The sequence below is a fragment of the Epinephelus fuscoguttatus genome, linkage group LG8, assembly GCF_011397635.1.
Source record: "Epinephelus fuscoguttatus linkage group LG8, E.fuscoguttatus.final_Chr_v1".
Lineage (NCBI taxonomy): Eukaryota > Metazoa > Chordata > Actinopteri > Perciformes > Serranidae > Epinephelus > Epinephelus fuscoguttatus.
In genome coordinates this window covers 32,674,395-32,696,158 of record NC_064759.1, presented here as the reverse complement: position 1 = coordinate 32,696,158, position 21,764 = coordinate 32,674,395, and the positions used below count along the sequence as shown (strand labels likewise).

Sequence of the window (21,764 nt, the reverse complement as noted above, 5' to 3'; positions counted from 1 at the left end):
GCAGTGCCATTAGGTTGATTCAGGGTCCAGGCAAAAGGAAAAAAATAAAAGGAATTTCCACCAAATTGGCACAGCGTGAGTGGTTTATGATGGGCAGGTTAGCTGTGCTTTATTGGAGCCTGTTTTGGTGAAGTTGTCATCAGCGGGCGTCATGACTCATCCCGGCCTGTCCAGCGTCTGGGGATGTCTCCATGCAGCACTTCCTGTTTGCACTGCTTTTCCACTGAAGGGCAAACACACCACCATCAGCTGTGCAGCTGTTAAAAGCCCATTATGGCCCCATTACCTGGCCCAGCCTGCAACAGGTCCCCCGCTCAGCAAAACAGACCCCCTCTGTCTGTCTGCCTGTTCCGTCCTGACTCGGTTTGGGTCACTGTTTCTTATCATCACAGGGTGAAGTGAGGAGAAATGAACAGCAGTTGTGAAGAGAAACTCAGGGGAGACAGAAATAAGTTAGATGGACTTGGACATTGGATACAAGATGATGGGCTCGATCAGGGGTGTCAGACTAGAGTTACTGGGAATAAATGTGTTAATACTGGTTTCCCATGAAATGCAAAGAGTGCATGAATTGTCTGAGGTAGTGCTTAGACTGAAGTGCAGCACATAATCCTACAGAGCAGCCCTCAAGGATACCACAGGCTACATCAGAATTTAAAGACAATATTTAATTTCCTATCTGGTATCTATTCTGATATTGTCATGCCTGAGATGTTTTTACCAAATCCTGGTAGGACTGACGAGTCGAGTTGCACATTTTTGAGTGCATAAAGTTAACTTTTCTCCACTCGTCTTTGCGTGATGTGAGTTGATGTCAAATGTCAGAGGATGCTTTAGAAAATGGTTGCCGGGAATGTGAAATGTAGATAAAAGGTTACAAAATGGTATTATCCTGTTTGTACAAAGAGACAACAAGGGCAGAAACATAAAAGGAGGGTTGGGGGTGGCTCTTTCTCTTGATTGAAAAACATTGTCTTCTCTTTGTAATTAGTTTGTTGTTGGCTTCAGTCTCTTCCTCCACCCACACAGGACTTAAATGAGATGAATCAATATAGGTTACCTTAGCTCTTACATTGTAGGTCAGTCAATTCTCATGCAACAGAGTTGGATGTATCACAAACAAAAAAAAGTGTTTTTATCAAGTGAGAACAGAGAGTAAAGTAAAGTAAAGAAGGATGTCTTAATATTCCGTTATTAAATTTAAGAATAAATCCCAGCACACAAAGGCTTATGTTTTTTTTCTGTTGTTAAGCTTTGCAAGTTTCTTCCCAGTATCAAGTATGGCCTCACCACAAGGCCGAGAGGAAAGAGCCAGAGACCAGGTAAACACTCGACTGCATTCAGTCGGCAAGTGACCACTCTTGAGGGAGCCCAGAGGGCATCTCTTCTCCTCTCATATCACATTGTCTGTGCAAAGAAACTGCACACTGTCTGTGAAGCAATAATTCCGCCCTCTGCTGAAGACTTTGTTTGGAAAGGTCTGTGTGATGAGGATGCTGGGAAAGTTGATTCAGTAACACTCTGTGGCTTTGACAGCGGGATTAATGAAGGAAGGAGTGCATATTGGATGGGGTTATTCATATAGGTTAATGCCTGAATATTTCAGTCATTTTGCAGTGATTTAGAAATAAAGGTAATAACTGATTTACACCTGATGAAAGGCACAATACGCTTTCATAAGATAACATTTTAACACTTCATTACGCTGCTCATCAATACCAGAAGCTTCTCTAGCGCTTACTGTGTCAGTTTCTTTTGAGTTTCTCTTCTACTCAAGTCTCAATTGAAAAAAAATCATTACCAGAATAGATAGAATTACCTTTGTTCTCTGACTGGATTCATACTTCAAACATTTATATCTGGAAAAAAAGCACAGTCATAAAGCAATACTTCAGAAAAGCCAATATTGTTATACACTGTATACCGGGCTATTCAGTTACAAATTCAATCAGACTGGATTTTAATACCAGGAAATGTAGATGGGCCAGACATTTACAGCAGCCCATTCAAAACCTTTTTTAGCTTTCGGTATTTGTACATTTTAACAAATGCAAATGAATGTGGTAAAAAAAAAATAGCAACTGTTATTGTTTCACTTTTGAAATTAATAAAAAACTTTTGGTCACATAACTGAGCCAGGCACGTCACAAAGTGCAGAGACAGAATTAAAAAGAGCTATTAATGCTATCCATCCACAGAGCCATACAAAGTGGCAATAATAGTAACCAATAACACACACTATCTCTCTCTAGCAGTATCTCCCTCTCTCCATCCCTGTGCGCTCTTTCTTCTTTATTCCTTTACACAAACACACACACACACACCTCATCTTTGGTGTTTTCCATCAAGGTCAAGGAAAAAAGTTTAGGAAAAGACATGTAATGTATTTTTTGACTTTTGACCGCAGGCCAGATGTTTTGAACCACTACTGAGCGTGGTCAGAACAGCTTCACTTGAGAAACTCATTAGCTGCTTCAGGACACCATATGCAGTTCACATTTTTTTTTATACTGGTAAATCAGATTTATGTATGCTGGGGCATTCGGAGGTCGCTTATGGGCCAGATATGGGCCATGGGCTGCCAATTGAATAGGCCTGCTGCGTACCATGTTATTGTTATTAAACCCTGTATGAGTTAATGCACAATGTTTTTCAAGCCATTATAAGTTAATAGGATATAACTCAACTACGAACCCCATGTAAATCCAGTCTGCGTTTGATAGCGACAAAGGATATATGGAACAGGCCTTAATTCCTTTCACACAAAACTGTTGCTCAGTAAACATGGGGTTTATATAAAGCAGTATGAATATTACTTGTTTAAAAAATAGGCTTCAGACAATATGTGAATTATGAATCATTCATATAATCTAGCTCTGACAGACAGCACATCAGACAGAGAGGGAGTTACAGCACTCAAGAATTAAGGCACCCGGGATACAGACACAACATCACTTCATCCTGTTAAAACCATACTCACAACTTGGATTCATTTTCATGAAAACCCTTTTGATCCTTTTGATCTGAAGACCCTTACGGACTAAAGGAATATGAATAACTTACAGGGTAATTGAGGAATGGACACATAATTTGAGGTAGCCAACTACTCTGTTGTATACATCCGAAGATATCCTATTGAAAAAATTATCTGCTTGGCAACCAGACCAGGCGTCTAATTAAGACAGGCTTTCATTTGTCAAAATGTGTAGCCACACCGAGCTAGTAAAAGAGACTGGGCGTTTAATTGGGCCTAGGCTGATAATAAGGCCTTTTTGTTAATACCAATAATAGGTCTGTTTGAAAGGACACATCAACTACTGGAATCAGAAAACATGTCTTTAGCAAATAATGCAACAGAGAACAAGCAACTCACGTATCCATTTATAGCTCACCTCCCCAAAACGTTGTTTTAATGAAGACGGGTCTTTATGCTCTGCAGTACGTGCACACATGCATCAGCCTTTCACCTCCACATCACATCCAGTACACTTCATGCATGTATTGTTTCCAGTGAAACCTAATTTAAATCCTGCCCTGGATAGACGGATTCAATGACAATGGATTCAACAATGAAAAATATCATATAGAGAGACAGTTACAGAATACACACTCATTGAATGGCTATTGCTAAAAATGCCTTCATAGATAATATCAAAAAACGGACTGGAATAAGAACATTACAAATTGTAATTCTAATACCAAATCAGATTGTACTACCTTCCCCAGTTTATGGGTTGATAATATCTGAGACTGGTACAACAAAACATAATTTGCATTACAAAAAAATGGAAATTGTTTGGGAGCCTTTGATACACAGCTACAGTACCAAACAGCTTTGCCAGTTCTTGCGTTTTATCAGATTTCTGAGAAGGTTCAGCACATGCTGTAGATGCACTCCACAACCCTATGAAAGCTCAAACAACAAGGATAACTGGATTGTTATCCTAATCTCACTAATCAAAAGAGGCTCACCATTTCAAAACATAAGAACGTTTGATGGAAGAATGAGAAACCAAGCAGCTGACAGAGCTATGGACATAACATGATAAGAGACTGTACCCTGAAGATCAATTTTCATTTCGGATTTTATCCTCTGTGCAGGTCACACTTGAGCTTCCATCAAGGAAACTGGATGATATTGGTGTGAGCCAGTTATCACTTCTTCCATACACTATGTGCTTCCCCTGTAATTGCTTTAGGGACCTACTGGCTATGCCTGAAATCTTAAGGGCAGAACAGGCTGCTTCAGGTTGCATTGATTTCAACCGAGCCTGGTGGGGTTATTCAGAGTGCTCTCTTTGACCACTGGCTAAGAGTGAGCAGCGAGAGGATCCAAGACTCCCTGACTTGCCATTCGCTCGTTACTAACTCTGTAGAGAACCCCCTGAAAACCCACATCAACCCATAATGAAAACAAAATCAGGACATACTCTTTAGAAATTAGATTTTTCCTTATGAAGTCTTGTGAATACTTAATATCTGGTTTAATTTCTATGGATGAAGAGCTGGACGATGAAGTTATTGCTGCATCATGTGTGATGTATCCAGTTGGGTTTGCATTTACTGACATGCCCTTCATCTGAGCTGCACAGCTCCCTCTGCTTTCTGCATTAATGATTGTATTCTCTTCCTTCTTCTGCTTGCTTCACTGTTTACACTAACAATATATTTTCTTAAGTACAGGGAGTGAAGAATTTTAGTTTAATGGATTTTGGCTTTGTCGGACACACATATCCTATGGCTATGGATGAATAGCCCAAGAGACAAACTAGTTGTCTTTAAAATTGTACAGCTATATTTTTTAACAGGTCTGTTTAACCTTCAGAAACACTCACATAAACAAACAAAATTTTGGGAAATAATCTTATGGAACCCCAGCATGCACTGGGATGGTTTGCAGGCGAGTGAGAAGTGGTCTGAGGCAGCGTCTGTGGTGATACCGGCGCTACGCCAGACCATCATGGCGAAGAGGGAGCTGAGCTGGAAGGCGAAGCTTTTGATTTACTGGTCCATCTACCTCCCAACCCTCACCTATGGTCATAAGCTCTGGGTAGTAATCTTTGAAAGTGATCTCACTTTGAAAGAATGAGATCATGGATACAAGCGGCCAAAAGGAGTTTCCTCCATGAGGTGGCTGGGCTCAGCCTTAGAGATAGGGTAAGGAGCTCGTACATTCAAAGAGAGCTCGGAGTAGAGCCACTGCTCCTTCCCGTTGAAAGGGGTACGTTGAGGTGCATCGGGCATCTGATCAGGATGCTTCTTGGGCACTTCCCATTGGAGGCATTACGGGCATGTCCCACTAGTAGAAGGCCCTGGGGCAGACCTAGAACACGCTGAAGAGATCTCATCTGGCCTTGGAACACCTTGGGGTACCCCAGGAGGAGCTGGAAAGCATTGCTGGGTGCTTTGCTTGGCCTACTGCCCCAGTGACCTGGCCCTGGGATGGATCTTATGGAACTGGCTGTTAGCTCATTCAGACACACCCTTGTTAATGTTTAGAAGGCTGCAGATTCTCCACAAGAAGGATCCTTTCAGGCAAGGCGGATTTAATTGTAACACACAAGGCAATTCAAAGTACTTTACATACTACTTTACCAATGTTAAAAAGGAAATACAGCATAAAACATTTAGATTAAAATGAAAACATTTGGTCAAAAGGTGGTCGAGAACGTAAAAGCATTTAAGCTGGATTTGAAGGTCGTTAAAAGCCCAGTTTACACCTGGTTTTAACATGCATTGTGGGTGATCAGATCAAACGTGGACTGTTCTATTGTACAGGTGTACAATAACCCTGACCAGCTCAGACCACATTCGGAGGTGGTCTTGGCTGCATATGGCTGCATTCTGCATTCTGCATATTCTGTCTGCAGTATGTACACTAATGAGTCCTTGGCCACAGGGACAGCCTCTAGAGCTGATGGTACAGAGGGACCATTCCTGGAGCCACTGGCCTCCCAGTGAACAGTCAGTTCAACGTCTGCCCAGTTAACATGAGCTAACACAGCTGCAGCAGCTGTCATACGGCCCCAACAAAATCCCACCAACACCATAACAGCTTGACTCTGTCAGTAAACCTGTTGCATATAGAGCAGGGAAGTGAGATCTGATCTCAAGTAGTCACTCAAGACACATGTGGAGACGCTTTCTAATGCAAGGTGTGAACAGACAGACTTAAGGCCTTTCCACATTGAGTCCATTTTCTTCAGATGCATTTTTTTAATCTGTCATCTGAAAAATCTTGTTATGCACAAAAATCGTGCACACTGATTCCAATGTGTTTCCTTCTTCTCTTCATTGTGAAAATGTAATTGCAATACATGACAAAATGAAAAGACACATTTCCTCCTTTGCCTGTCTCCACCAGTTACCTATCTGGCTGTCACCACTCCCTCCTTGTCTTTCATTTGGCACCACAGCTGCATGAAGCGGCGGAGCTGTCCTCCCTCTCTGTCCTCCACATTCTCTGTGCAGTCCACATCCTCCTCCTCTTCATCATTATCCACTCGTATTTAACTGTCTGACCTGTTGAAATTGAGCTGTCTGAGTCATGAAATCATTCTGTGTGCCCTGTTCCTCTGTCTTGTCATGGTTGTGTCCCACTGTCACATTTTCTCCACTGATTCTTGGTCAGGCAGCTCTGTAAAGGCTCCAGATGCAGAAAAACACAGAAAATAGAACCTGTTCTGACAATTATAATGACAAACGAAAGTTTAGGACTCAGTGTGCAAATTTGATTGACACAACGTGAAGTTGTATTTATTTTTAGACATACAACAGTTTCGGATGAAAAAAGCAGACTCAGTGTACAAAGGCCTTTAGAGCTGTTCACCCAGGATGCATGTTAATACCAGGGGTAAACATGCTCAAAGTCAGGTGAAGTTTTCTATCATCTGGAAGTGTGTTGTGTGGTCCTTGTTAACAAACTGGTATTTTTCCATGTAATACCAGTTCTACCCATACCCGTCTGCACCAGGCAAAGAAAAGGAAAGTCAATACGGCAGCAGAGTTGACTTGTACACATATATGTTGCTAACACAAAAAATACTGCAGTCTTAACAACTGTGCCACCTGCAGCCATGCTGTTGCGCTCTTCTCATACCTGCTATTTTCTTGTGTCTTTTACATCAAGCACATTGTGTCACTCAAACCTCAACTTGATATTAAATGCTCCAACAGAAATGCAAGTCAGTGGAAATAAACTGTTGACAGAACTTTGACATGTAACCTTTTAAAACTTGATGTAGTGAACTTGTGGGCTAACATTTATTTGTGTATTTACACATCAAGATACAGAGCAGCATTCATACATAGCAGTCACTTGCAGTCATGCTTACATGCACCAGTTGAATGTAAGTCCAATACCCATGCCCCTTTTAGCTCTGTTTTGGTCTCCACCAACTTGTGAGGGAAATATGGCAGCTCTTGGTAGCTCTTTAGCAGCTAAATATTCACCAGCTAGTCTCTGACTTTCATAGTCTGGTGTCTGGTGCTGGGCACATCATGGACAGAAATGAGTTAGACTTTAATGCTGATTATTATAATTTAAATTGACTGGTATTAGTTGTAGAAAATGAAATATGTCATAAAAATACAGATGCTTTCAGACAGCAAGTCATGGTTTCAGACTGTCAAAAACATGCAGGAAAATATTACTCACATCTGTCCTCTCTACCTCCTGCCTCCCTTTGTTTGACTTCTACACCCTCAAAATTCATTGGTCATTTTAGCATCTACACTGAAATGCATCAGTTAGGTTCTGCTGATTCCCATCAATGGGTATGTGCAGTATATTCTCACTGAAAGTGTCTAAGCACTGCTGACTGCGCATACAACACAGTATTGAGAATATGTATGAGTGTGTTCCTCTGCTGTGCATTTGTCAGCTGTACACATATATAAGTGCAGTGGCTCAGTCATTTGTCTCTGTGGCCGAGGCTGACGCGAGCTGGTACGGGCCCTGGCACTGCCAACACGAAGCACCTCCTCTCCTCCCCCCTCAAAAGCTCTGATTGTTAAAGGGCAGCATCCATCACTGGACCAGTGTTCTTGGGTTTGACACCATTGTTCAGATTCTCCCTTTCTGTCCCCTCTCACCTCGCTTTCTCGCCTCTGATCTCTTTCCCTGTCTTTCAGGTTTTTTTCCTCCTGTCTCTCACAGATGGATGAATCAATCTCAAGATCACTCAAAATAAGCTACAGCATGTATTCCATGCAAATTTTTCTCTTATGATCTGCCAAGTGCGAGCCTGTTATTAATCGTGTCCTCTGCAGCTTTTCATAATTGATTTCATGAAAATACACACCACATATTTGGGTACTCTGCATCTGTGTGTTTGTGTGCCATGTTGTGAGAGATTGTGCCTCGATGTTGCCATGAGTTCAGGAGGCCACGTCATCTGGCCTCGACCATCTGGCAGGACAATCACTGAGTGTGTATGTGTGTTAGCAGCTGGGTCTGTGGCTATACGAGTCCAGGGGGAGGGAATGATGGGTAACCAAGAGAGCACAAAAGTATTACACTGGCTACTGCATCCCGTATGTCAGACAAGATGAACTGGAGTCCTTTCCCCTCGGAAGAACACAACAAACTCTGCTTATCTGTGGCTGATTTAGACATCTTATGTTTTATCCAGAAAGATACAGATTGTGTCTAGTTCCGGTTGAGAGGGATTGCATTTCACACCTGGTGAAAGGATAAATTTTGTCTCTAGTGTGGCTTAATTGACTGCTTTTAATGGGATTTTGCTTCACTGCTCACATTTGATTTTATCTGTGGGGCCCTTCTGACAGATGCCAAATGGAGAAAGATCCACATTCGTGCTCATCTAACATAGCTGGCAGACACCACTGTGTCTATTTGGTAGCTTGCCTTGGGTCCAAATTAAAACACCCAGTCAGAGCTGTTTGGCATGGAAAAATCAACAGAATTTTCAACTGTGAAGGAGAGATTTGTCACATTACATGCACAGTTGACCAAGTGGTCCTTAAGTGCAATTAGGGATGCATTTTGATTCATATTTCCATGCGCTCACATATGTGCTCAAATGACCTTGGTCTTGACCCCGGCCAAATGTTGCTTGAGCAATTGCATCTCGATTACCACATTTTGAATTAGCTTTTCCATGTGTTTGAGGCAGATCAGATAGATACTGAAGTAGGGCGGGGCGATATGGAGACACTTACATAACACTGCATTTTTTTTAACAAATACCTCAATAAATCCCTACAAATACAAAGATATTGGGATAATTGAGTGGTATCATTATCTTTAAGATGCGCCTTAATGTTGAAATTCCAAGGGTAAGTCTGTGTCACCAGTTCCATCCAAGCACACTTCCTTCATAAACTTCTAAACAGTGCTAATAGTCTAGTGCTAGGCAGAACAAGACAATGAGGATACTCACTGATATCGTCTCATATTGATCCCAGACCTCTTAATTGAGTCCAATCAAAATCGTGTCGTGGCAGACTTTGTGATATCAGTAAATATTGAATGGTTGCAGTGAAAATAGATATCATATCATGAGTGTGTTAAAAACTGAGTAGCAGATGGCATCTTGTATGGTAGCCTTGGCCACCAGTGTATGAATGTGTGTGAATGGGTGAAGGTGACTCATAAGGTGCTTTCACACCTGCCCTGTTTAGTTCAGTTCAATTGAACTCAAGTTAGTTTGCCCCCTCAGTGTGGTTCATTTGGGCAGGTGTGAACACAGCACTGAGGTGCCCACCAAAATAACTGGACCTTCTTGAAGAGGTGGTCTACAGTCACAAACGAACTCTGGTGCGGTTCGTTTGTGACTGTAGACTGTAGAACGTGTTCTGACCTCAATCCGAACCAACTGCAGTTACATTACTCATTGTTTGGGTTAAACAAGCATGAACATGTCACAGTCCCAGAGGATTATTAATGTGCGTCTCCCCCTTTATTGCCTTAATATGCGCATTCAGTCTAAATTGAACAATGCAAGCAATATAGCACTAGATGACCGGTGTAAAATCTACCTGCATAGATGTCCCTCCATTGTGACATTAGAAAGTGTAGCATTTATCTTGCAAATGAACTCTTCTTCAGCGTTTTGTTTACTTTGTGGGATTTTCCCACATGGAAATTCTGACCAATCGAGAGCAGCTTTCTCACGCAGGCATCTTATCTGGTCCGCTTGTAAATGCTGCCGTGAGAACACGAACCAACTCTAGGCAATTATGCAACTTTGCAACAAAATTAGTCCCTGATTCGGACCAAAGCAAGCGAACTATAGGTCTGAGTGTGGTCAATGAGAATTTTGAAAATTAATCATAAGTAATGTGGATAGAGAGAGTAAGTGAGTGAAGGCAAATAACAGAACAGCTAAAACAGCCTGGTAAGTTCAGAAGATTACAACACTTTACTGTAATGCAGCCTTTAAAACCAGGAAAAGACAACACTTATGATATTATGATATCTAAAATCTAAGAGGATATCTAGTCTAATATCATAATGTCGATATATTGCCCAGCCCTATTAATAGAATATCAAAAGTGTGAAGTTGGGCCCACCGAGATTTTTATTTAGTGTGAGATAGGATTGAGCAAAAATGAGATTCAAATATCACAATATGTTTGACTAAATACCTACATACTGATATTGCAACAATATAGTTGGGTAGACTCAACTTTCACAAACTATTTACAAAATGAACTTTTTCATATGCAATCATCAGTAATCAGAAGTCTGGTAAGTTCAGAACATTACGTCACTTTACTGTAGTGTAGCCTTTAAAACCAGGAAAAGACACCACTAACAAGATTACATCTAGTCTCATATCAGGGTAGCGATATAATATGGATACATTGCCCAGCCCTAGCATGAGAAAAGGAAGACTGATGAAATCAAATGTATGATCTGGCCAACAGAGACGTATTGATGTTGATGAAAACAGTAATATCTTAAATCCCATCTGGATTTTATCCAGATATGTGACACTTGAAATGGCAGATGTTAATGGGATCATTGTTTCCTCAGGGCTTTTTCGGTGCTCCTGTCACAAAGCTGTCTGCTTAACATCAGATTATCTGAGATTAAGTTCAGTGCCAAAATGTGAACAGCCCTGCAGTATCAGAATCCACCTCAATCCATCCTCCACCATCAAATGAAGCTGTCCCACCGCAGGCCTTTATTGGCATGTGCTTTGGTGCAGCAGAAACCTTGCGGATGAAAATACTGATTAGCTGCTACATCTTCAGATTTTGATCTTCAAAAATCTTACTCGATGAAGGATTGTTAGGTTTTTCGGTCTTGTTGTGCCTGACAGAGCAGAATGTTTCAGATTGTGTTTGGACCTAAAGTTCTCAGGATGATACGGTTCTTGTGCCAGTGATCACGCAGAAGAAATCAAAGTGTAATGTCTCAGCTGAAGCCTTTGACACAAGCTTCCAGCCGGCTTACGTCATGTCCACTGCCCCGTCGAAGTGTGTGCATGTATAAATTTGTTTTGGTCTCTCATGTCTCCATGGGTGAGGAAACGTCCCTGAGCACTACGCTGATGGCATCAACCCATGTTGAGCTCTATTCTTCGTCTGTGCTGTCCCACTGTCCTACTAGAGACACCCATTCATACCGGCTGCCAATGAAAACCTCATCCTCCACAAACACGTCTGTCATGACAGAGATATACTGCTGTGTTAATACACCAGGCTGAACTGAACACACTGGAATTAAGATTCATAAGTGAGCTTCTGGGAAAAATATAATTAACCTCAAATCACAGTATGCCTTACTTTATTTAATCTAGAAGTCACAGTGAAGTCCCAGCAAGAATAGTGCTTATGTCAAGGTATTGATTAGACAGGCAAAGACACTTTCTTTCAGTACGTTTTGAAGCAAATATATTAAACATTTAATGGTCCCTACTTCTCAAATGTGACATTTGTCTGTCTTTGCTTTTATATAATTTGAAATTTTATATATTTTTTTTTTACCTTTTGGACTGTTGGTTGGATGTAGCAAGTAAATTGGGCAGCTGTGGCTCAGGAGGGAGAGCGGGTGGTCTACTAATTGGAGGATCAGTGGCTTAATCCCCAGATCCTCCTGTCCGAATGTCTGTGACAAGATACTAAACCCCAAATTACACCTTACGGCTGCCATTGGTGTGGAATTACGTTTGAATGTTTCAGCTGAGTAGCAGGTGGCACTTTGTATGGTAGCCTCAGCCACCAGTGTGGGTGAATGTGACATGTAGTGTTAAAGTGATTTGAGTGGTTGGAAGACTAGAATGGTGCTGTACTGTACAAGTGCAGATCCATTTACCAATTACCAGAGGTGTGGACTCACTTCACACGACTTGGACTCAAGTCATAAATTTGATGATTTGACACCTGTTCAACTGCTTGTTAACACAAATAGCTAATCAGCCAATCACATGGCAACAATTTCATGTGGCATGTAGACATGGTCAAGACGACCTGCTGAAGTTCAGACTGAGCATCAGAATGGGGAAGAAAGGTGATTTAAGTGACTTTGATCATGGCATGGTTGTTGTTGCCAGATGGGCTGGTCTGAGTATTGCAGAAACTGCCGATCTACTGGAACTTTCACGCACAGCCATCTAGGGTTTACAGAGGATGGTCTACAGAAGTGCAATTACCCAGTGAGCCACAGTTCCCTGGGCAAAAATGCCTTGTTGATGCCAGAGGTCAGAGGAGGATGGCCAGACTGGTTCAAGATGATAGAAAGGCAACAGTAACTCAAATAACCACTTGTTACAACCAAGGTATACAGAAGACCATCTCTAGGCTACAATTCACACAGGCTCACCAAATTGCACAACAGAACATTGGAAAAATGCTGCCTGGTCTGATGAGTCTGGATTTCTGCTGCGACATTCAGATGGTAGGGTCAGAACTGATGTAAACAACATAAAGCATGGATCCATCCTGCCTTGTATCAGCGGTTCAGGCTGCTGGTGGTGGTGTAATGGTGTGGGGGATATTTTCTTGGCACACTTTGGGCCCCTTAGTATCAACTGAGCATCGTTTAAAAGCCACAGCCTACCTGAGTATTGTTGCTAACGGTGTCTATCCCTTTAAACAGAACAGAATAAAGCAATACTTTCATTTGATATAAAACCATAGCAACTAGTTGGACTAACTCATGTTACCTGTAAGAACAGTGGCAGAGAGGCATACAGTCACAGTATTTTTTTAATATTGTAGAGACTTTACAACAAGCCAATATGTTTAATCAACTCTTGTCAAGAAAACCAAAGTAATACAGACAGAGGTGTAAAAAATAGAGCGAAAATAGCTGTTTGTCGGTAAACAAATCAATGCAAGAAGCTGCTGTTGATGACAGGCCAGGACTTTCATTGTGCTTGGTAGCACTGTGAGGTGAATTTTTCACAGCTGCTTGGATAAATACATGCTCTGGCACTGCTGTGTATATGATGGAGCTTGCAACACTCCCAGCACACAAACCAAGCCAAATGTGGCTAATGCCTCAGTATGCCGTTTTGGAAATGCAAAGTGTTTTTTGGTTTTCATTTGATGTGACAAAAAAATAAATAAAAAATCGTGACTTCATCATCTCAGCATAACAGTGGTACTGTGCTGTGCATATCTTTCCGTTGAATCCCATCCTTTTACATTTAAAATCACGGCGCAAAGTGAAGGTCAAAGTTCATGAACATGGCCAGGGTCATATGGAGGGAGTGGTTCTGCTGTCTTATCTCGTCCAGAAAAATCTCTGAAGGACTAACGTCATGAATGCCAGATGGGGTTTCAAAGACAGAGAGGGGCTTTTTTCTCAAGGCTTGTGGGTGCTTCAGATCCACCATGAATGCAGCGGCAGAAGGATTCTCGGCCCTGGGTAGGAGTATTGGTCCGTGGCCACATAGCGATGGATGTTTTTCAGAGGAATGCTTCCCGTGCCTCGGTCCCACTACAGTCCTTGTTGTTGTCCCAGCGGCTGGGTTACACATCCTCTTCACACCGAGGAAGAGGAGGAAAAATGAGGAGATTGAGGCCCACTCCCTGCATACCTCTTCCCCTTCTGGATGCTGATCTTTCCCCTCTTGAAGGGTGCTGAATTTCTCCGCTGGTCTGATCAGTTTTTGGTGTCTTCACTAAACTATTTAATTTATATCGTGCAGGAGACAGAGATGGTGATGGTAATTGTTCTGGGCACAGTAATCTAAAACTCCATTGTCACCTCATTTGTCTGCTGTAATTTCATCAAAATTGTCAGGCCGACTTAACGCTTTAGTCGTCATAGTAACATCTTGGAGCTGTCATTTTGAATTAATTAAGTCGAGGTAACAGGCTATTATCTGGTCACCCTCAGACTGCGATATTATCTTGGCTACATTGTGAGAAGCGCTGTAAACATACTTTGAATGAGACCAGTATCTCTTGTCAGGCGACGTGTTCGACAGAGCATGTGCAGCAGATTCTGACCTTACTGTCTCCTCATCTGAAGGCTCCTGTGATAAACCACCACTGATGTTTTATCGTGGGACTTCAACATAGGAATAAATCCAGTATTTATGAAAGGAAGCCAACAAAGAGAAGGCAACATGCTCTCAGCATAACCCCTGCTTCTCTCTGCAGCGTTATGAGTCAGGCTGCTGGATAATTGGCCTCCAGTGTTGTTTAAAACAAGTGCACATAGTTGGCCTGTTATCCATCCTTGTCTCCTTTACTTCAGTTTAGCAGCATCTTAGCAAATGGGGAAAATACAGTAAAGTATGACATGAAGAACTTTATTCCTTCTCTTTTAAATAATCTTCAGTGTAAGACACAGAGTTTACAGCTGTCCAAAAACTTTATATCCCAATGAAAACATTTACTACAAGTCACCGCAGCACAGACAGTTGCAATTATTGAAGAAGTAGTTAAGTGTACTGAGGGTGTTATTAAGCTCTGCTGGGTGCTGATTGATTGTCTGACTCTTTGCAGTTGTAATTAGACTGAAGGGAAGATTGAGTCATGGAGAAAACGGTTCAGCGTGTGACTGACTGACATGGCGCATTAGACATTGAGCCTCGACCCAATTAAAAAGCCGGCACGCCGAGGAGCTGGGCTGTAAGTGACCCAGCCACTGAAACCAGGTGGCTTTACAGGATCCAACTGAGTCTCAGTTTTATCAGGTTCATCAGTTGTGAAGTTAATATAACAGGAGAAGGACGACGAGACGAGACAAGACGAGACGAAGGTATCCTCAGTGAATGTATCATAGAGAAAAGGGCAGGTATATATCCACAGGGCAAAGAAAACTATATACAACAAATAAACAAGATCATCTTGTTCTCTCAGCTCCATTATCTAGCATGCTGGGCTTGTCATATTACATCGATAGCAGTCCCATTGGCTACTGTCTTGCAAGTCGTCGCACACCAAGATACTGTTAGAATTTTCTGCCTCTCCTCATAAAAAATAGACATGAAAAATTAACAAGGGTTTGAGAGTCTGTGAGTCATAGATTCAATAAAAATGAAATGAAATGCCTTTTCAGCTTTTTCAGATCACATCGCCAGACAGTCCGTACACCCATTTTACAATATATATGAAAAAAAATCTATTTCTTTGTCTTCTTAAAGGGATAGTGCACCCAAAAATGAAAATTCAGCCATTATCTACTCACCCTCATGCTGAGGAAGGCTCTGGTGAAGTTTTAGAGTCCTCACATCCCTTGCGGAGATCGGCAGGTGGAGCGGCTAGCACACCTAATGGCAGACGGCGCTCCAGACTAACGTCCAAGAACACAAAATTGAAACCACAAAATATCTCTTATCCCTTTAAGTCAAAATGCGATCATGCTTTCTTCCTGCCTACTGTAGACTGTATAAATATTGGACATAGCTACTGTGATGATGATTTTAGCTTCAAGTTCACCTTTTCGGCTGTTGCTATCACCATAGCACTCCATCAGTGTTGTAAATGATTTATTAAAAAACGTTCATGTTTCATCTAAATCATCCATCCATCCATTTTCTAACCGCTTATCCTCTTGAGGGTCGCGGGGGGCCTGGAGCCTGTCCCAGCTGTCATTAGACAGGTCGCCAGGGCTGACATGTACAGTAGAAACAGACAACTATTCACACTCACATTCACACCTACGGCCAATGTAGAGTCACCAATTAACCTATCCCCAACCTGCATGCCTTTGGACTGTTGGAGGAAGCTGGAGTACCCAGAGAAAACCCACGCTGATACGGGGAGAACATGCAGACTCCACACAGAGGGGCTCCCGTACCCGTTTCTGATTGAACCAGGAACCCTGGTTCAATCAGTGATCAGTGGTAGTGCTAACCACTACACCACCAAGCTGCCCTCATCTAAATCAGGTTATTTGAAATAGTTCATTATTTGGCAGTGGACACATTGGAAAGTGTACATTATGAGGTTTCTTTCAGTTTTGCTTTCATATTAATCCAAAGGAATGACATGTTTATGAAAATCCTGCCAAGCACCGCCACGTAGATTTCATTGAAGAGGCCCTGCCTTCACTTCCAGCAAATAGTGGACAAGGAATTGTGGGTACTTTATACCCGATACATACATGCATCCTTGAAAATTCTCTGATAGAAGGACTTGGTCGAATTTGAAGGACATTAGAACATGTCCTTATTTGATGACCCTAACATCCTTGAAATTCAGCCATTTAAGGATCCTTCCAACTTTGAGAAACACCCAGAGACTGTGGTGACACCTTGCAGACACTCTTGTCACTCAAGCAGCCCCGCCCTAAAATATGCGTAACTTTGGGCCTTAATAAAATGTAAACAGGTCAGTTATAAAATAATTCACCCCCCATACAATTGTCATGATTGTTGAGATGTAGCTGTAGAGATGAACACTGATTTTGTACTAGGCTGCAAACATGTTAATTTCTGCTGGAAAGTTGGACATTTTGACATGGTTGTCTGTGGGGATTTACTCTGTTTTGGAGCCAGCCTCAAGTGGTCAGTAGAGGAACTGCAGTTTTTGGCACTACGATGTTGTCTTCATTGTTCAGCCCCAGAGGTTTACGCTTACCCCCAAATTCCACCAGATGCGTGTGGGTTGCGTCTGCACTCCGGAATGGCAGCGGAGCCAATACGTTTCAATTCTAGTCAATGTGTGTGCTTCCACCGGCTGTGGCTGTGCTGCCTTCCAGCTCCGTCACAGCTGCGGCTCTCCGGAGCCCTCTGCAACATATACGCAGGACTTCTATTTTTGCCGGATGCCGGAGCACAACGCAGCAATTCAGCACAGAGCAGATTGTGCGGGGCAGGAAGTCGTGCACAGAAACAAAATAAAACATCCGGTTAATTTTCAAAATAAAATACAAATTGTTCACGGCGGATCACATTTCCCTGCACTACACCTTGAAAACGTCGTAATGGGTGGGGGCAGGCCTGAAGTCAACAGGTCAGAGGTTTTCAGGCGTCATTTCATCCTGTTGACGCCATGGACAAGGAGATGTTAATCATGGAGGTGCACCGACATGTCTTCCTACTACTCCTCTGGTTTTGTGGTTCTGTTTATAGAAACTACATCTTGTTATATCATGCGATTCTGCGTGAATTTGCGAGATCTCGTGGGTCCTCGTGACTCCGCACAGCAAATTCAGCCGGTGGGTGTTAACTGGAAACTTACTCACTCAGAATTGGTTTCTATCATATCTTGCTCACACAGCTAAAACTCTTATCTAAAGCCACTAAGATGCAGTTGGCTGCACCGTGCTGTTTTGTTCAATTTAATATCCATATATTTTCATAATGGAGGTTTGGTTTGCAGACACTGACAACAGCCAATTACAATGACAAGCAGCAAATAAAGAAGCATTACCTAGTCCATTTCTATTTAATGGACTTTTATTGGCAGCCAGAGAATATCAACAACACCGATCGCTGTCTGATCCAGTGTGCGGCGGGTGATAAGGAATACGAATAAATCAGTGTTATTATCTCTATACAGATGAGGAGGTAATCTAATCTAAACAGAGATCCAATAAAATCACTAAAAAGTAAATAACACAATGATAAATCCCAGAACAGTAATACCACTGTTTTGAGCTTGACAACAACTCAGTTTGATTCAGTTGGTCATCCACCATTCGTCATTATCAGGCAGTTAAGCATGGGAGGATTTTGTTTTTCCACTACAGGGTACCAGTTGGGGAGTGAGTTTGGATTAGCCAGAAATGTAAGCACCTGGCTCAGTGATCACTGAGTCATCGGCATTGATCAATAATCCTATCAGTCACCCACAGGCATGTTATGGTCCGTTTGTGTACTGGGACGCTAAAATCGTGAGTCAGTGCATCTTTTGATAAGAGAACAAAGAAAGTCAGTTGATTTATAAGTTAATCATCAGCACATACCCTTTTTTGTGGCCAAACATGGTGGACATGAAGTCAGTTTTATGCTGCAGTATTTTAGACCTAGGAGGGCTGTTAAAGTGTAGCCGCGTTACAATTTTTCTCACACTGTGATTCCTATTTTATTGTAATTCTAGTGGCAGATGGCAGCATGGCATGGGCTTTAAAAAAGGAGGCACAGGTGATGGATAATGAAATGAGGACTCATAGGCAGGCTCCTTTCTTTGTTTCTCTCAGTAAACAGCAGGCTAATATAACATATTTAATGTTGGAAGATGATTTTATGAGGCTTTGCTGCTGCTGGTGAGGGTATAGCTAAAATGAGCTGGATTGTTTTGCTTATTCTGCAGCAATTCTATAACAGTCACAGATCCATAAAAACACATTGAACATGTACAGTGTCTCTCTAATGAGCCTCACTGTTGGCTGCCGAGATCACGAGCCAGCTTTTTGTCAAATGACTGGCAGGTCATGCTGTGTGCTAATGAACTCCTGGGAGAAACTCAACACAACAGTGAGGGTTTTTTTTTTTTTTTTTTTTTTTACTTTTATTTTAACCATGGTGGAGAAAGTTTTCAGGCCAGAGAAGTGAAAAATAAAGCTGCAACCTGCAAACTCTGCAAAGAGAAAGTGTTATTGAGAAACCTCTGCATCCAGCTAAGCAGTATGGAGCCACTCACTGTTATTATACCTTAACTTAAGGAGTTTTCAAACTCAGAGGAGAGCATACAGACAATTTACCACAGAAATAAACATATGGATCATCAGCTTAGATTGCATGGATGTGTAATATAGTACAGCTGTAATGGTATGTGGTGACACATTGGTTGGTTCCGGTTCGAATCCAGGGTGGGGGAGCCCTTCTGTGCGGAGTTTACATGTTCTCCCCGTGTCAGCATGGGTTTCTCCAGGTATTCCCGCTTCCTCTTTGTGTCTTTGACACTTGCACCACAGTCTGTTCAAAATACGTAAAAATGAATGTATCCTTATGCATTTGGGGTTTTTTTCCGCTGTACTGAACTTGCAGAGACCCGTGAATTCATTGTACCATCACAACCCAAATGCAGTGCTTCACAGCTTTAACACAGTTTGTTGAATACATGATACATAGTGTCAGGTCATTATCCAGACCTAACATAAAGCCGCTCTAACTGATTCCCTTTTGGGGTACAGCCTGGCCTGCATATTTCTGTCCAAACCTGACACAAGAGAGTAAAATCTGAGCCAAACCCAACAGGCCTTTTGTTTTTTATGTCCGAACCCAACCCAAGCCCAACCCAGTTTATGCAAGATGAATATTTACTGCCTGAAGTAGCCTTCGTTTTGTGTTCATGCGTTGTCAGGTAAATAACAAACCCCAGCACAGAGCAAGAAGTAACCTACCACAGACAGTAGGTCTACCATTTGTATTAATTTTTAGACTGTATTTTCACTACAAAGAACATGAAGCAAAATGTCAAGTGGGCTGAACCTGAACATTTGTGAACATTTGTCTGAACTCAGCCCGGTCCCGTCACGCTTAGGTTGGGTGTCCACATGCTTTTACTTTCCCCCATATGTCTGACACAAGCACACATAGACAAATGGGCTGAAAGCAACACATAGATCGTACCAGTGCGTTCAGATTCTTTAATTTTTTAAGAATTTGTAAGATCGTGTTTTTTAACATGTAGTGGCTTTAATTTTAGCTTCTTCCTCTTTGGCCAAAACCTGACAGCTTCTTTTGTTCTCTTTATTCCTTCACTTTATTGTGCAGTTATTCTTTTTAGAAGTCTTTAGAGAAAGTCTTTGAATGGGATGTGTCATCTGCTTTAAAGCAGCTGTTAACTTTAATTTTGTTAGTTGACAAAGCTACTTTGAGTGTCTCAAAATGGCTTTTTCTTGGTTTCATCAGATCATTTTTTTATTTAAACCTTTTTGTCATCGTGTCTATTTACAGAAGGCTTTAAGTGCTTGTTAAGGATGATTTTTAATGTGCTTACCTATGAGGCCTTTGTTGGAGGCAAGACCAAGGACATTCAATTAACGTGTATATACATTCAATTAACGTGTATATCTGTCTCTATACGCTGACATTCTTCACAATAACAAAGTTGAAAATGCATTTAAAACTTTTCCCCTTTGAAAACTTAATGAAAAATGCTCCAGTATCCATCTGTTGGGCAACAGATACATATCATCAACCTTCAGTTTTGTTTCTGGAGCAATGTCTATGATAAAGAAGGAAAAACCAAGTCAAACCTTTTTCCATTAACATTGTTTTTGACGAAGGCGTAGGAACCTTTTATGTGAAGCAGTGATGTGTGTGTGACAAATAGCAGCTCCTCGGGGCTCGCTTCCTCAAAGTACAAAAGTTGGTCGCATTCTCTTCAAACCAATTCGTATTTGCATCTTTTCCTCATCGATGTTCACATTTGATACACAAGTTGCAAATCTGCAAGAAATAAATCAAGCTGAAGAATTCATTGGACCAAATAACGACAGCTTCTTATGCTGGTGCTACTGTGACAGATGCATTTTTCAGCAGTAATTCCATCTAAAATTGCTAGAAATCATAGCGTGAACTTCTACACGGCATACAGCATAGAACTTGTATTTGCTCTGCACCCAAAGACCTCGCAGCTCTCCGGCCCCGAATCAGATAAGTGTCACCGTGCATTGGGTTGAAAATCCATACTTATAGGAGTTATTTTAGTGACACTGGGCCCATTGTTTCCTCTGTAATAACTATGCAGCTCTGACAACGGGCCACTGTTTCAACCAATATTTGCATGCAGATTCTCTGGTGTAGTGCTACACCATTTCTGCACAGTACAGTGTGGATATTGTTTCCGAGGCAGGAATGCACTGGATGTCCTCCGCTGTGGGAGCTGGCTAACTTAATGGATAGCTGTCAAAGTGGACGTTAGAGAAGCAGCTGTATATCCATCTCACTGGAACTAATGCGCGGGAACATAGCTTTGACATGAGTGAACTGAAGAATGAGCCATGATAGTGTAGGGAGATGACCGCAGGTGGTGAAGCCTTAAAGATTGCTGCAGATGCAGATTACAAAATTGTGTGAGCACACTATTGATTGCTTTACTGGATTAAATCAAGAAAGGTTTTGTGCAAACACTCTAATGCACTGTACTTTAGACAAATTAAGCTGTTAATCATGAGCACACCTACTACAACATTGGTTTGACTCATAAGTCTGCACCTAAGAAAACAGAGTGTGGTCTCAGTGCCCTCAGAAACATAGCACTGACTTTAAAGACAAAAGAGAGAGTACTGAGAAATTTAACACTTTGCAGTTGCTCATGTCTTAAATCTAACACTTCCACCTTTTCTGATACGGCAGGTAAGATTCATCCAACTTAAAATGTAAAATCTTTGCTCTGCTGGTGTCCGCTGCAGCAGGAAGGGCACGGTCTCGTCAAAAGAG

At 41.8% G+C, this 21,764-nt stretch overlaps 1 protein-coding gene across 1 annotated transcript in view; it reads left to right on the top strand.

The window, feature by feature from the left end:
• Positions 1–21,764, top strand: part of LOC125892764 (myelin basic protein-like) — a 91,934-nt gene that overhangs the window by 48,483 nt on the left and 21,687 nt on the right.